Raw genomic sequence first — 13,917 nt, 5'->3', positions numbered from 1 at the left:
ATCAAAAGTTAGAAGCCCTTGCAAGGGAAACACAAAAATCACTGAAAGAAATCCAGGAGAATACAAAAGCCAACAAGGAGGAAATGCAAAAAAACACTTAAAGAAATACAGGAGAACTTTGGTCAACAGGCTGAGGTCATGAAAGAGGAAACACAAAAATCTCTTAAAGAATTACAGGAAAGCACAAACAAGCAAGTGAAGGAGCTAAGCAAAACCATCCAGGATCTAAAATCAGAAGTAGAAACAACTAAGAAAACTCAAAGGGAGACAACTTTGGAGATAGAAAGCCTTGGGAAGAAATCAGGGGACAGAGATGCAAATATCAACAACAGAATACAAGAGATAGAAGAAAGAATCTCAGATGCTGAAGATTCCATAGAAACCATGGACTCAACAGTTAAAGAAAATGCAAAATGCAAAAAGCTTGTAACCCAAAATATCCAGGAAATCCAGGACACAATGAGAAGACCAAACCTAAGGATTATAGGCATAGATGAGAGTGAAGATTTACAACTTAAAGGGCCAGCAAATATCTTCAATAAAATTATGGAAGAAAACTTCCCTAACCTAAAGAGAGAGATGCCCATGAATATACAAGAAGCCTACAGAACTCCAAACAGACTGGATCAGAACAGAAATACTTCCCGTCACATAATAATCAAAACACCAAATGTTCTAAAAAAAGAAAGAATACTAAAGGCAGTAAGAGAAAAAGGCCAAGTAACATATAAAGGAAGACCTATCAGAATCACAGCAGACTTTTCACCTGAGACTATGAAGGCTAGAAGGTCCTGGGCAGATCTCATGCAGACTCTAAGAGAACACAAATGCCAACCAAAACTACTATATCAAGCAAAACTCTCAATCACCATAGATGGAGAAACTAAGATATTTCATGACAAAACCAAGTTTACCCAATATCTATCCACAAACCCAGCCCTAAAAAGGATAATAGGAGGACAACACCAATACAAGGAGGGAAACTTCATCCTGGAAAAAGCAAGATAGTAACCTTTCATCAAACCCAAAAGAAGTTAAGCATTCAAATTTAAAAAATAACGTCAAAAATGATAGGAAGTAACAATCACTATTCCTTAATATCTCTTAACATCAATGGACTTAATGCCCCAATAAAAAGACACAGACTAACTGAATGGATACGTAAACGGGACCCTACATTTTGCTGCTTACAGGAAACACACCTCAGGGTCAAAGACAAACACTACCTTAGAGTAAAAGGCTGGAAGACAATTTAACAAGCAAATGGTCTCAGGAAACAAGCTGGAGTAGGCATTTTAATATCAGATAAAATTGACTTTCAACCCAAAGTCATCAAAAGAGACCCTGAGGGACACTTCTTGCTGGTCAAAGGAAAAATACAAAAAGAAGAACTGTCAATCCTGAACATCTATGCCCCAAATGCAAGGGCACCCTCTTTCGTAAAAGAAACTTTATTAAAACTAAAAGCAAACATTGCACCTAACACAATAATTGTGGGTGACTTCAACACTGCACTTTCCTCAATGGACCGATCAGGAAAACAGAAACTAAACAGGGACACAATGAAACTAATTGAAGCTTTGAACCAATTAGATTTAACAGATATATATAGAACATTCTATCCTAAAACAAAAGAATATACCTTTTTCTCAGCACCTCATGGTACCTTCTCCAAAATCGACCATATAATTGGTCACAAGACAGACCTCAACAAATATAAGAAGATAGAACTAATCCCATGCCTCCTATCTGATCACTATGGAGTAAAAGTGGTCTTCAATAGCAACAGAAACAACAGAAAACCCACATACACATGGAAACTGAACAATACTCTACTCAATGATACCTTGGTCAAGGAAGAAATAAAGAAAGAAATTAAAGACTTTTTAGAACACAATGAAAATGAAAACACAACATACCCAAATCTATGGGACACAATGAAAGCAGTGCTAAGAGGAAAACTCATAGCCCTGAGTGCCTCCAAAAAGAAAATGGAGAGAGCATACATTACCAGCTTAATGACACACCTGAAAGCCCTAGAACAAAAAGAAGCTATTTCACCCAGGAGGAGTAGAAGGTAGGAAATCATCAAACTCAGGGCCGAAATCAATCAAGTAGAAACAAAGAGAACCATACAAAAAATCAACAAAACCAGGAGCTGGTTCTTTGAGAAAATCAACAAGATAGATAAACCCTTAGCCAGACTGACCAAAGGGCACAGAGAAAGTATCCAAATTAACAAACTTAGAAATGAAAAGGGAGATATAACAACGGAAACTGAGGAAATCCAAAAAATCATCAGATCCTACTACAAGAGACTGTACTCAACACAACTGGAGAATCTGGAGGAAATGGACAATTTCCTTGAGAGATACCAAATACTAAAATTAAATCAGGACTAACTAGACCATCTAAACAGTCCCATAATGCCTAAAGAAATAGAAGGAGTCATAGAAAGTCTTCCAACCAAAAAAAGCACAGGACCAGATGGCTTCAGTGCAGAATTCTACCAGACCTTCAAAAAAGAGTTAACACCAATACTCTTCAAACTATTCCACAAAATAGAAACAGAAGGAACACTACCCAATCCCTTCTACGAAGCCACAATTACGCTGATACCAAAGCCACAAAAAGATCCAACAAAGAAAGAGAACTTCAGACCAATTTCCCTTATGAACATTGATGCAAAAATACTCAATAAAATTCTTGCCAACCGAATCCAAGAACACATCAAAACGATTATCCACCATGATCAAGTAGGCTTTATCCCGGGAATGCAGGGTTGGTTCAAAATACGGAAATCCATCAATACAATCCACTACATAAACAAACTCAAAGAACAAAACCACATGGTTATTTCATTGGATGCTGAAAAAGCATTTGACAAAATTCAGCATCCTTTCATGCTTAAAGTCTTGGAGAGAACAGGAATTCAAGGCCCATACCTAAACATAGTAAAAGCAATATACAGCAAACCGGTAGCCAGCATCAAACTAAATGGAGAGAAACTTGAAGCAATCCCACTGAAATCAGGGACCAGACAAGGCTGCCCCCTTTCTCCTTATCTTTTCAATATTGTACTTGAGGTACTAGCTCGGGCAATTCGACAACATAAGGAGGTCAAAGGGATACAAATTGGAAAGGAAGAAGTCAAACAATCATTATTTGCAGACGACATGATCGTCTACCTAAGTGACCCAAAGAACTCCACTAGAGAGCTCCTACAGCTGATAAACAACTTCAGCAAAATGGCAGGTTATAAAATCAACTCAAGCAAATCAGTGGCCTTCCTATACTCAAAGGATAAGCAGGCTGAGAAAGAAATTAGGGAAATGACCCCCTTCACAATAGCCACAAACAGTATAAAGTATCTTGGGGTGACTCTTACCAAACATGTGAAAGATCTGTATGACAAGAACTTCAAGACTCTGAAGAAGGAAATGGAAGAAGACCTCAAAAAATGGGAAAACCTCCCATGCTCATGGATCGGTAGAATCAATATAGTTAAAATGGCCATTTTGCCTAAAGCACTATACAGATTCAATGCAATACCCATCAAAATCCCAACTCAATTCTTCACAGAGTTAGAAAGAGCAATTATCAAATTCATCTGGAACAACAAAAAACCCAGGATAGCTAAAACTATTCTCAGCAACAAAAGAAAATCTGGGGGAATCAGTATCCCTGACCTCAAGCAATACTACAGAGCAATAGTGTTAAAAACTGCATGGTATTGGTACAGTGACAGGCAGGAGGATCAATGGAACAGGATTGAAGATCCAGAAATGAACCCACACACCTATGGCCACTTGATCCTCGACAAAGAGGCTGAAAACATCCAATGGAAAAAAGATAGCCTTTTCAACAAATGGTGCTGGTTCAACTGGAGGTCAGCATGCAGAAGAATGCGAATTGATCCATCCTTGTCTCCTTGTACTAAGCTCAAATCCAAATGGATCAAGGACCTCCACATAAAGCCAGACACTCTGAAGCTAATAGAAAAGAAACTGGGGAAGACCCTTGAGGACATCGGTACAGGGAGTAAGTTTCTGAACAGAACACCAATAGCGTATGCTCTAAGATCAAGAATTGACAAATGGCACCTCATAAAATTACAGTTTCTGTAAGGCAAAGGACACCATCAAGAGGACAAATCGGCAACCAACAAATTGGGAAAAGATCTTCACCAATCCTACATCAGATAGAGGGCTAATATCCAATATATATAAAGAACTCAAGAAGTTAGACTCCAGAAAACCGAACAACCCTATTAAAAAATGGGGTACAGAGTTAAACAAAGAATTCTCACCTGAAGAAATTCGGATGGCGGAGAAGCATCTTAAAAAGTGCTCAACTTCATTAGTCATTAGGGAAATGCAAATCAAAACAACCCTAAGATTTCATCTTACACCAGTCAGAATGGCTAAGATTAAAAATTCAGGAGACAGTAGGTGTTGGAGAGGGTGTGGAGAAAGAGGAACACTCCTCCACTGCTGGTGGGGTTGCCAATTGGTACAACCACTCTGGAAAGCAGTCTGGCGGTTCCTCCGAAAACTGGGCACCTCACTTCCAGAAGATCCGGCTATACCACTCCTGGGCATATACCCAGAAGACTCCCCACCATGTAATAAGGATACATGCTCTACTATGTTCATAGCAGCCCTATTTATAATTACCAGATGCTGGAAAGAACCCAGGTATCCCTCAACAGAAGAGTGGATGCAAAAAATGTGGTATATCTACACAATGGAGTACTATTCAGCCATTAGAAACAATGAATTCATGAAATTCTTAGGCAAATGGATGGAGCTAGAGAATATCATACTAAGTGAGGTAACCCAGACTCAAAAGGTGAATCATGGTATGCACTCACTAATAAGTGGGTATTAACCTAGAAAACTGGAATACCCAAAACATAATCCACACATCAAATGAGGTACAAGAAGAAAGGAGGAGTGGCCCCTGGTTCTGGAAAGACTCAGTGAAACAGTATTCTGCAAAACCAGAACGGGGAAGTGGGAAGGGGTGGGTGGGAGGACAGGGGAAGAGAAGGGCGCTTACGGGACTTTCGGGGAGTGGGGGGGCTAGAAAAGGGAAATCATTTGAAATGTAAATAAATTACGTCGAATAAAAAATTAAAAAAAAAATACGGGTCCATTCCAAATAATGGCATGATGTGTTTACAGTTTGCTAGGCACTGCATTTTGCTGCTGAGATGCCTTTGGGTAACAAACACAGGCACAAAATAACCAATGAAACAGTGATCACCTGAGTGATCTTGGAACTTTGTATGTATTGTCTTGCTTGATTCCTCATTGTACTATTTACCCTTAATACCTGCATGTAATTAAAATGATATAAAAGCAGATTGGAAAAAAATTAAACCTGACTCAGCCTCAGTACTTGCTGTCATCATGCTACAATATTTTTTAACTGTCTTTTTTCTTTTCTTTTTTTTTTTTTACATTCTTTGTTTACATTCCAAATGATTTCCCCTTTCCCAGTTCCCCCCTCCCCATAAGTCCCAAAAGCCCTCTTCCCTTCACCCATTCCCCAATCAACCCCCTCCCACTTTTCTGTCCTGGTAATCCCCTACATTATTGCATCCAGCCTTTCCAGGACCAGGGACATTTCCTTCCTTCTGGGGAATCATTTGATATGTTAATTGTGTCTTGGATATTCAGAGCTTCTGGGCTAATATCCACTTATCAGTGACTGCATTCCATGTGTGTTCTTTTGTGATTGAGTTACCTCACTTAAGATATTTTCCAGTTCCAAACATTTGCTTAAGAATTTCATAAATTCAATGTTTTTAATTGCTGAGTAGTATTCCATTGTGTAAATATACCATATTCTGTATCCATTCCTCCGTTGAGGGCTCTGGAAATCTGTCTGGCAGTTCCTCAGAAAACTGGGCATGACACTTCTGGAGGACCCTGTCTTTTTTCTTTTTAATCTTTACTCCTGCCCTATAGAACCTGTTGATCGACTGAGCTGCCTTAGTCATAGCCAGCATTTTGGCATTTTGCATTTTCTTTGACTGTTGTGTCAATGTTTGCTATGGTTCTTCTGCATCTGAGATTCTCTCTTCTATCTCTTGTGTTCTGTTGATGATGCTTGCATTTATTACTCCTAATCTCTTTCCTACTTTTCTATCTCCAGAGTTGTCTCCCTTTGTGATTTCTTTATTGCTTCTGCTTCCATTTTTAAAGCCTGGATGGTTTTATTCAATTCCTTCACCTGTTTGTTTGTGTTTTTCTATAATTCTTTAAGGAATTTTTGAATTTCCTCTTTAAGGGCTTCTACCTGTTTCCCTGTGCTCCTGTATTTCTTTAAGGGAGTTATTTATGTCCTTCTTAAAGTTATCTTTCAGCATCATGAGATGTAATTTTAAATCCAAATCTTACCTTTCTGGTATGTTTGGGTATCCAGGACTTGCTGTGATGGAAGAACTGGGTTCTGATGATGCCAAGTAGCCTTGGCTTCTGTTGATAAGGTTCTTGTGCTTGCCTTTTGCCATCTGGCAATCTCTGGTGTTACTTGGTCTTGCTGACTCTGGCTGAAGCTTGTGCTTCCTGTGGGCCTGTAAGCCGGTGTCAGCACTCCTGGCAAGATCAGCTCTCGCCTAGGCATATTTTTGGTGTGGGGTGCTGTGGAACAGTCTTAGATCCAGGATGCAGATGGAGACCAGAAGGTTCCTGTCCCAGCTGCTCAACTGTTCCTGTGCCCTGTACACTCCTGGCTGGTCCTGCTTAGGACTGTTATTGGAGAGAAAGTGAAGATCTTACCTCTGAGTCCAGGAGTGAGAGCACTCCTGGGAGACCAGCTTTCTTTTTTCAGGACCTGTGTACAGAAGTCCCAGCACCAGGGTGTAGATCCACAGAATTCTTTCTTCATCCCAGATGTCACACCTTCTATTCTGGCCTTTCATATAGCTCATAGGTTTTTGATTGACAGGTGATACATCCATATACTATACAAGGGATTCTTTCTACAGATTAGCTTATTTCATTCTTCAGAGGATCTGATCAGAGGTTTAAGGAATCATGCCTGCACCTAAAAATCTAGGAAAATGGAGAAGATAACTAGATGTAATGTAATAAGTTACTAATTTTGACAAAACACATTATGAATACAATGTTATAAAATTAAGGATGTCTTCTTAAAACAAATACCCCAAAACTTGCCAGGAAAAATAAATACCCTATCCCAATCTAAATTTTATTGTCCTTGTGATGCTTTTAAAACTTCATAGGTATATACTTCAAAGCCTGGGGTTTTTTGGATTTAATTGTTAAAACAGGCTTTCCCTTGTGATTCTCCAAAAATAAGATTTTCATTGGAAAATTCTCGACATTCTATTTGAAAGTGATGATGTTGCCTAGCAACCATATTACTTTACCATCCCCATGAGTTAGAAAGATACTAACTCACACACCAAGGCTTAAAACAGAAGATGGAAAAAAATTGGAATCACTAGTATAATATCCATGGGAAGTGAGATCCAGATATTAAAGCTTAAAAGTACCCAAAAAGTCTTTTTATTTAATTTCTCATTGCTAAAACATGTGCACACCAGGATCTTCAACGGGAGTTTAATCCTTTGAAACTCTCAAATTTTGTGAATTAGCAATGAGAATGGATGACTAATGTGAAAGTCTGCATTGACATGGAGCTGATAAGTGTTTAATACATTTTGATAGGAATAAAAGGAAATTTAAATAATGAAACAAAAGAAAAAACAGAAAATTGTTTATGAAACAGAAATGAGTGGTAGAAGTAATTTTCTCAGTGTAGAGTCTGATAAACTCTCACTTTGAATCCATCCCTCTTGACAGTAGGTTTGCACACAGCTAGTCTGCTACAGTTGAAAAGACATAGAATTTGGAGAAAAAAAACTGAAGGTTTCCCACCCGGTTCTAGATGATGTCATTAGGGGAAAGTTCCTGTTTAGTTCAAAGTTTCTTTTTCTTATCAGTACTTCCTGCACACTATATCTTGTTGTAAAATACCTAACGCTGGTTAGTTTGGTGAAGAGCATCTTCAATCAGAGTTATAACTCAACCAATTCTACCACATAGTATGAGACAAAAAGAGTTCCCTATACTCAGGGATTAAGGTCCAGAAAGGCAGTTTTGTTGGAGTGGATAGTATCATACTCATGCAGATACTAAGTGGACTCACTGGGTTTAATAAAGAGTAATCGAGTTTAGAGGGGAAAGTAGTAGTAAGATAGAATATGAATAGAAAGGGTGGGGTATATATGTATGAAATTCTAAAACATTTTGTTTTAAATTTATCAGAGAAAGACATTAGACTGGAGAGGTAGAGATAGGCAGTATTGAATGGGGAGACCTTAATGTATTCAAGGATGAAAGGAAGGATTAAGGTAGATGGCAAATAGAAAGTGATAAAGAGAATGTGGTCTGTTCTTAGTTAGTGGGAACTACCCTAAAAAGAAGCAGAATCTTATTTTACGAATATAGAAAATTCTCTGAGAATGTAGTAATCAAAAAGATTACTACTACTTAAGCAAAAACCATTTTATATTACTTGCTTAGTGTTTGAGGTTAAAAGAGCAAGATATGAACTAATGAGAATTGCAGTAGAAAAATCAGACTCTTTTCACTGTTAGATTTTTTATACAGCATTGTTCTTTCAGAAGTTATAAACACAGAAGGCAGATAAAAAGGATCAGAGAGGTTATTTGGATTAGGGTACATGATATGAAACTCACAAAGGATCAATAAAAGTAAAGATAATATATATGTATATGTATGTGTATGTGTATGTGCATATATATATATATATATATATATATATATATATATATATATATATATATATATATATGCAGGAACCCAGTATTCTGAGTATTCACTGAAGACAGAGGAATTTTCTGGGTTTCTAGAACTGCAATGGCCACTCTGGAATCTGCTCTCTATATTAATACTTAAATGAGCATTAATTTAGCATTAATTAATGTGCACAGGTTAGTTTGGTGCTGATACAGGCTCAATGTCTGTGACTGCTTGTTTAACCCAATGGATTCAGTCTAGAAACTGTCTACTTGAGCAGACCTACAATCTGAGACTACAGAACACATTTGCCATTTGCCTTCAGACACAGTCTGTACACAGTAACTGGAAGATGTAGCAGGGTCTTTGCAGTACTAGGTTTTACTAGAACAGCCTTAGATTGGACATCCAACAAATATCTCTATCTACATCCCATGCCTTAGCCCCATGTAGTGTCAGTCTTTTGATCCCCTCCCACCTGTGGATTGGAAGAACTAACATAGGCTGAAGAGTTTCTGATCTTTTTAAATGGTTCTTTCACCTCACTTAAGGTGCACAGGGTTGACACAATCCTTGAACTCCTGGGAAGATGTTTTTGTTTCATTTTGTCTTTTATTAGTGTTATCTCTTCTTAAAGTTGTATTTATTTAGGTATTATTTTGGAATAAGAAATTGCTATGAAGCTCTGGCTCTCTAGCCACTGGCTTTGTAAGCCAAACTTGGCTCTACAGCAATCTTCTGCCTCATCCTCAAGTTCTTGTGGGGAACCGTCCTGAGCTATTCAGATTTAATGCTTACTCATGACCCTAAGGTGGTGGCTCCTAAAATATGAGAACAATTAACTAAAGCCTTCCCCATGAGCTGTCAGTGCGAGAAGATTCTGAGAATACCACAAGATGTTCTTGCCCTAACCGAGGCATGTTCCTGCCTGTGTTAACTCCAGGTGTCCCCACCAGATGACCTTCGATCGCTAGGGGTGTCTCTGCCCTACCCTCCTTTGCTCTTGTGTGAAGGTCAATTTCTTCTCTGTAGGCCTTAAAACCCGTTGACCTCCCCGACATTAAATGAGGCCTTGACACAACCCAGACTGACTCTGACTTTGTTAGCATGCTTGGCCCCCCTTCTCTCTCCCCCCATTTTTGACCCTCAGGTAGCGCCTCTTCAAGACCCTGGAATAACTGGACCTGCTGGACGGGTCATAGTGGTGCCTGAACAGGGACCCAAAGTAAGGTCAACTACTGGATGAAGGAGGAGAAACCCCAGGAAGAGGATTCAAGGACCCCACAGACCGCATAGCTTGTGCATCGCTGGAGGTGCAGGTGAGTGGCCGAACAATTGTCGTCTGATTGTCATGGGGAAGCAACTATTAAAAGAGGCTTGTTTTATAGGAAGAATCAAGCAATCATTCAGGGAGAGAGGAGTAAGAGTTAAGAAAAAAGATTTAATTAAGTTTTTTTGTTTTATCCATGAAAAGTGCACTTGGTTGTTCTTGAGTGGACCTGACAGCCACCCACTAAGTTGGAATAAGTTTGGCAAAGAAATTAATAAGATTTTAAAAACAGGTGAACCAGTGTCCGATACATTTTTTTAGTTACTGGGGCCTTATATGGGACATAATAAAAGATGTTGAAAATGGAGGAGAAAGTGCCCGTCAGTTAGCCATTGCTGACGACTTTCTACAAACCTCAAGACCACAGGAAAGCGTCGAGGGTGGGCTGCTCTCTCCATGTCCCTCTGTGATTGTAGGTATGCCTGGGGATATAGAAAACCCTCCCCCAAGGATTACACCACCCGTGGAGGACCCCAAAATTCCTAGAAATATATACCGTTCTCTTAAGGAGATTTCAAAAAGCCAAAATGAAACTAAAAACCGCTCCTTTGACTCAAAATTAAACACAGCCTCCGAGGCTGAGTTAGAGGAGGAAGCTGCCAGATATGAAGAGGAAAGGTATGGTGATGGACACAGGTGGGTGGCAAGCAGGCCAGGCAGACGGCTAGCCACCCGGGACCCCACGGCCCTGCACTAGTCCCTCGTGCCATGGTATACTGGAGCCTGGGGCCCTAGCGGCGGCCTTTTTTCCCTACATCGCCATCTGCCAAGCTCCAGCCAGCATGGATGCAGCTGGTTAAAGGCTCATGATTCTTAACATATTTTGTAATTAAGATAATTGTAAGAATGATACAATTCTTATTGTGGCCATTATAGGCCTATTGCCACTTTTCCAAAAGTTTATAGTCTACAATGGTAGGAGCAAAATTTAACCTTCCAAGATTAAAAGGGAGATCTCAGTGGAAATTTATTTCATATCAAACAGGCTAATTGACTACTATGAAACTAGGATTCTTCTGGGAATCCTGGAACTACAGGTTCCTTTGGTTATTCAATCCTCAATATGTCTTTGCAGGACAGGATAGGCAGGTTTGGATCAGATATTAGATAAAAAGCTCAGATTAGAAGATGGTTAAGTTTGAGGAAGTGCAGAGAATGTCCTTGCCAAGGACTCAAGGTGGGTCCTTGGGCAAAAAAAAAAAAAAAAAAAAAAAAAAAAAGGAATTTACATTTGAATTAATACAAGGCTTGTGGCTGCCTCAGTGGAAGCTTGTGAAAAACTATTTTTGCCTTACAGGCCTCAACTAGGGAATGTTTGGCTAAAAGGACATTGCTTACATTCTTATCCAGGTGTGGTTTAAAATGCAGTTCAAAACATTGAAAGGTCAATAAGACTATATAGAACTTATAAAGGCATTAACATTTGGCTTGTCTACCCCATACAAAATTTATAGGGTGTTTTTTGCTTTACATTCTGACAATTATAAAAGCATTTGCTTCTAAATTTAAAGAAGCAATGAAACAATTTCATTACAAGTTTTTTTTTTCTTCAAGGAATGGCTAGTAGCCTTACCTTAAGTGAGAAAAGATATTTTGTCTCTATCTCAATACAAGAAGCTAGGATCTTAAATTCTTCAGTGTACAATGTTCATGAAATGTTTGTTACAGGCCTTTGCTCCTAACTATGGGCTTTAAATTTTTTAAGTAAATGATTTTTCAAAGGTTGTTAAGATATATTAATTGGCTTTATCTTATATTATCCTCATCTTAAGCTTGCCCGTGAAAGACCTAAACCTGTTTTCAAGGTAGAAAACGTTTGTTCCTTGTTTCAAACAGCAATCAAATTGGTTATTACAAAACATTGATGGTTGATCTATTACATGGCAATCCTTTTTAAGGCAAAATTAATAATTGTTATCTAAAAGATAAATTGTTAAAAATATGCTTCTATACATATTTATTATTGTTATACATCGTCCTATAAAAATACATCTACTATGGGAGTAAAGCTCATATAATTAGATCACATGTTTATTCTTTTGAGTGTCCCCTTGCTTCAGCACAGATAATTGAATCGGGTGCTGTAGCTGTTTTTTTAAAAATGTTAAAAATCATACTTTTGATATATATATATATATATATATATATATATATATATATCTCATGGCTTACAATTGCTTGAAATTGTTTCTTTTGTAATGCTACTAATTCATAACTTTTACAATACAAATGAAATTCAAAAAATTAATCAAAATATACATATGACCATTAGAAAGCTTTTCAAGATTTCTAATTATAACTGTTTTTACATATATTTTTATACTGAATGTTCCAAATCAAATTAAGACAAATATTATAACTGATTATTATAGTCAACCATTTGAGATGTTTTATTGACAACTTGATATTAATTGTATTACTGAGATTCCTCATAATTTGCAGAAGCAAGATATTATGGAACAGGCCCATAGAACTTTACAACAATATTTTTATAATAAAAGAAGGGAGAATTACATCTCTATATACTCCAAAAAATTTAAAAATTTTAATGCCAGGGAACTCTGTGTAGAGAAGAGGCATGTTTGTGTTCTTTCTACAGGATGCTGAAGGAACATGCTAGCTGCCAGAGTATGCTGATGCTGAGACTTTGCCCTGGCTCTCCACCTTGCTCCCCAGCCTTTTGGGGCCCCTCCTGGGTCTTTTGTTGCTTTTGTCATTTGGCCCCTGTGCTTTTATCAGATTAACCAGTTTTGTTAAATCACAGATCGATTCTGCCTTGAACAGACCAGTTGCAGCCTACTACTATTGGCTGGACATCCGAGACTCAGCCGAAAAACACTCTTCCACCTACGTGGAGGTAGCAATTGCCGGCCTTTAGTTCTCCACCCTTGCTGCAGGCACAGAGCTTTCTTGGTTCCTGAAAGCTGTAGAAACGTCTGTGCCAGGGAGGGTGACCTCCAGCTCCTAATAGTGGCTGAGGGCCTTAAGCTGTGGAGTAGTCAATGACAGGAAATATTGTGGTGCTACGAGCCAGATGCACACCTCCTATCAGCTGCAGGATGACTCCATGATGGGATTATTGTGAATCTGCTACCTGGGTTCCCATCATACCCACCAAGGGCCTGATTAAGCCATTGGAGTAGGATGTGATGCCAGGAGTGGGTGAAACTTACATAGCCTAAGGCAGAGACCCTGCCCTACTATGATCTAAAAAGGCCTTGTTACTGCAGTGCTGGACATGGGGGCAAAACCACATAGCCTAAAACAGGTTCTCCACTGACCCTCTTTACATAGCTACCCCCCAACTTAAGAAAGAAAAAAGGGAGAGATGTGGGAAGCCATCCTGAGCTATTCAGATTTAATGCTTACTCATGGCCCTAAGGTGGTGGCTGCTAAAATATGAGAACAATTAACTAGAGCCTTCCCCATGAGCTGTCAGTGTGCGAAGATTCTGAGAATACCACATGATTTTCCTGCCCTAACTGCAGAATGTTCCTGCCGTATTAACTCCGGGTGTCCCCACCAGATGACCTCTTCCTGCTTTGATCGCCAGGGGTGTCTCTGCCCTTCCCTCCTTTGTTCTTGTGTGAAGGTTATTTCTTCTCTGTAAGCCTTAAAACCCGCTTGTCTCCCCCACATTAAATTAGACCTTGACACAACCCAGACTGATTTTGTCTTTCTTAGCATGCTTACCCTCCTTTCTCTCTGCCCCCCATTTTTGACCCTCAGGTAGAGCCTCTTCAGGACCCTGGAATAACTGGACCTGCTGGACGGGTCAGGTTCTACAAT

At 38.9% G+C, this 13,917-nt stretch overlaps 1 pseudogene; it reads right to left on the bottom strand.

Moving 5' to 3' along the window:
* Positions 1 to 6,970, bottom strand: part of LOC127689019 (dnaJ homolog subfamily B member 6-like) — a 76,386-nt pseudogene extending 69,416 nt beyond the window's left edge.
* Between the last annotated feature and the right edge of the window lie 6,947 nt (positions 6,971 to 13,917).

This window comes from Apodemus sylvaticus, chromosome 1 (assembly GCF_947179515.1).
Source record: "Apodemus sylvaticus chromosome 1, mApoSyl1.1, whole genome shotgun sequence".
In the NCBI taxonomy this organism is placed as follows: domain Eukaryota; kingdom Metazoa; phylum Chordata; class Mammalia; order Rodentia; family Muridae; genus Apodemus; species Apodemus sylvaticus.
Note: the sequence above shows the minus strand (reverse complement) of the source record. Positions and strands in the feature narration are given on the sequence as shown.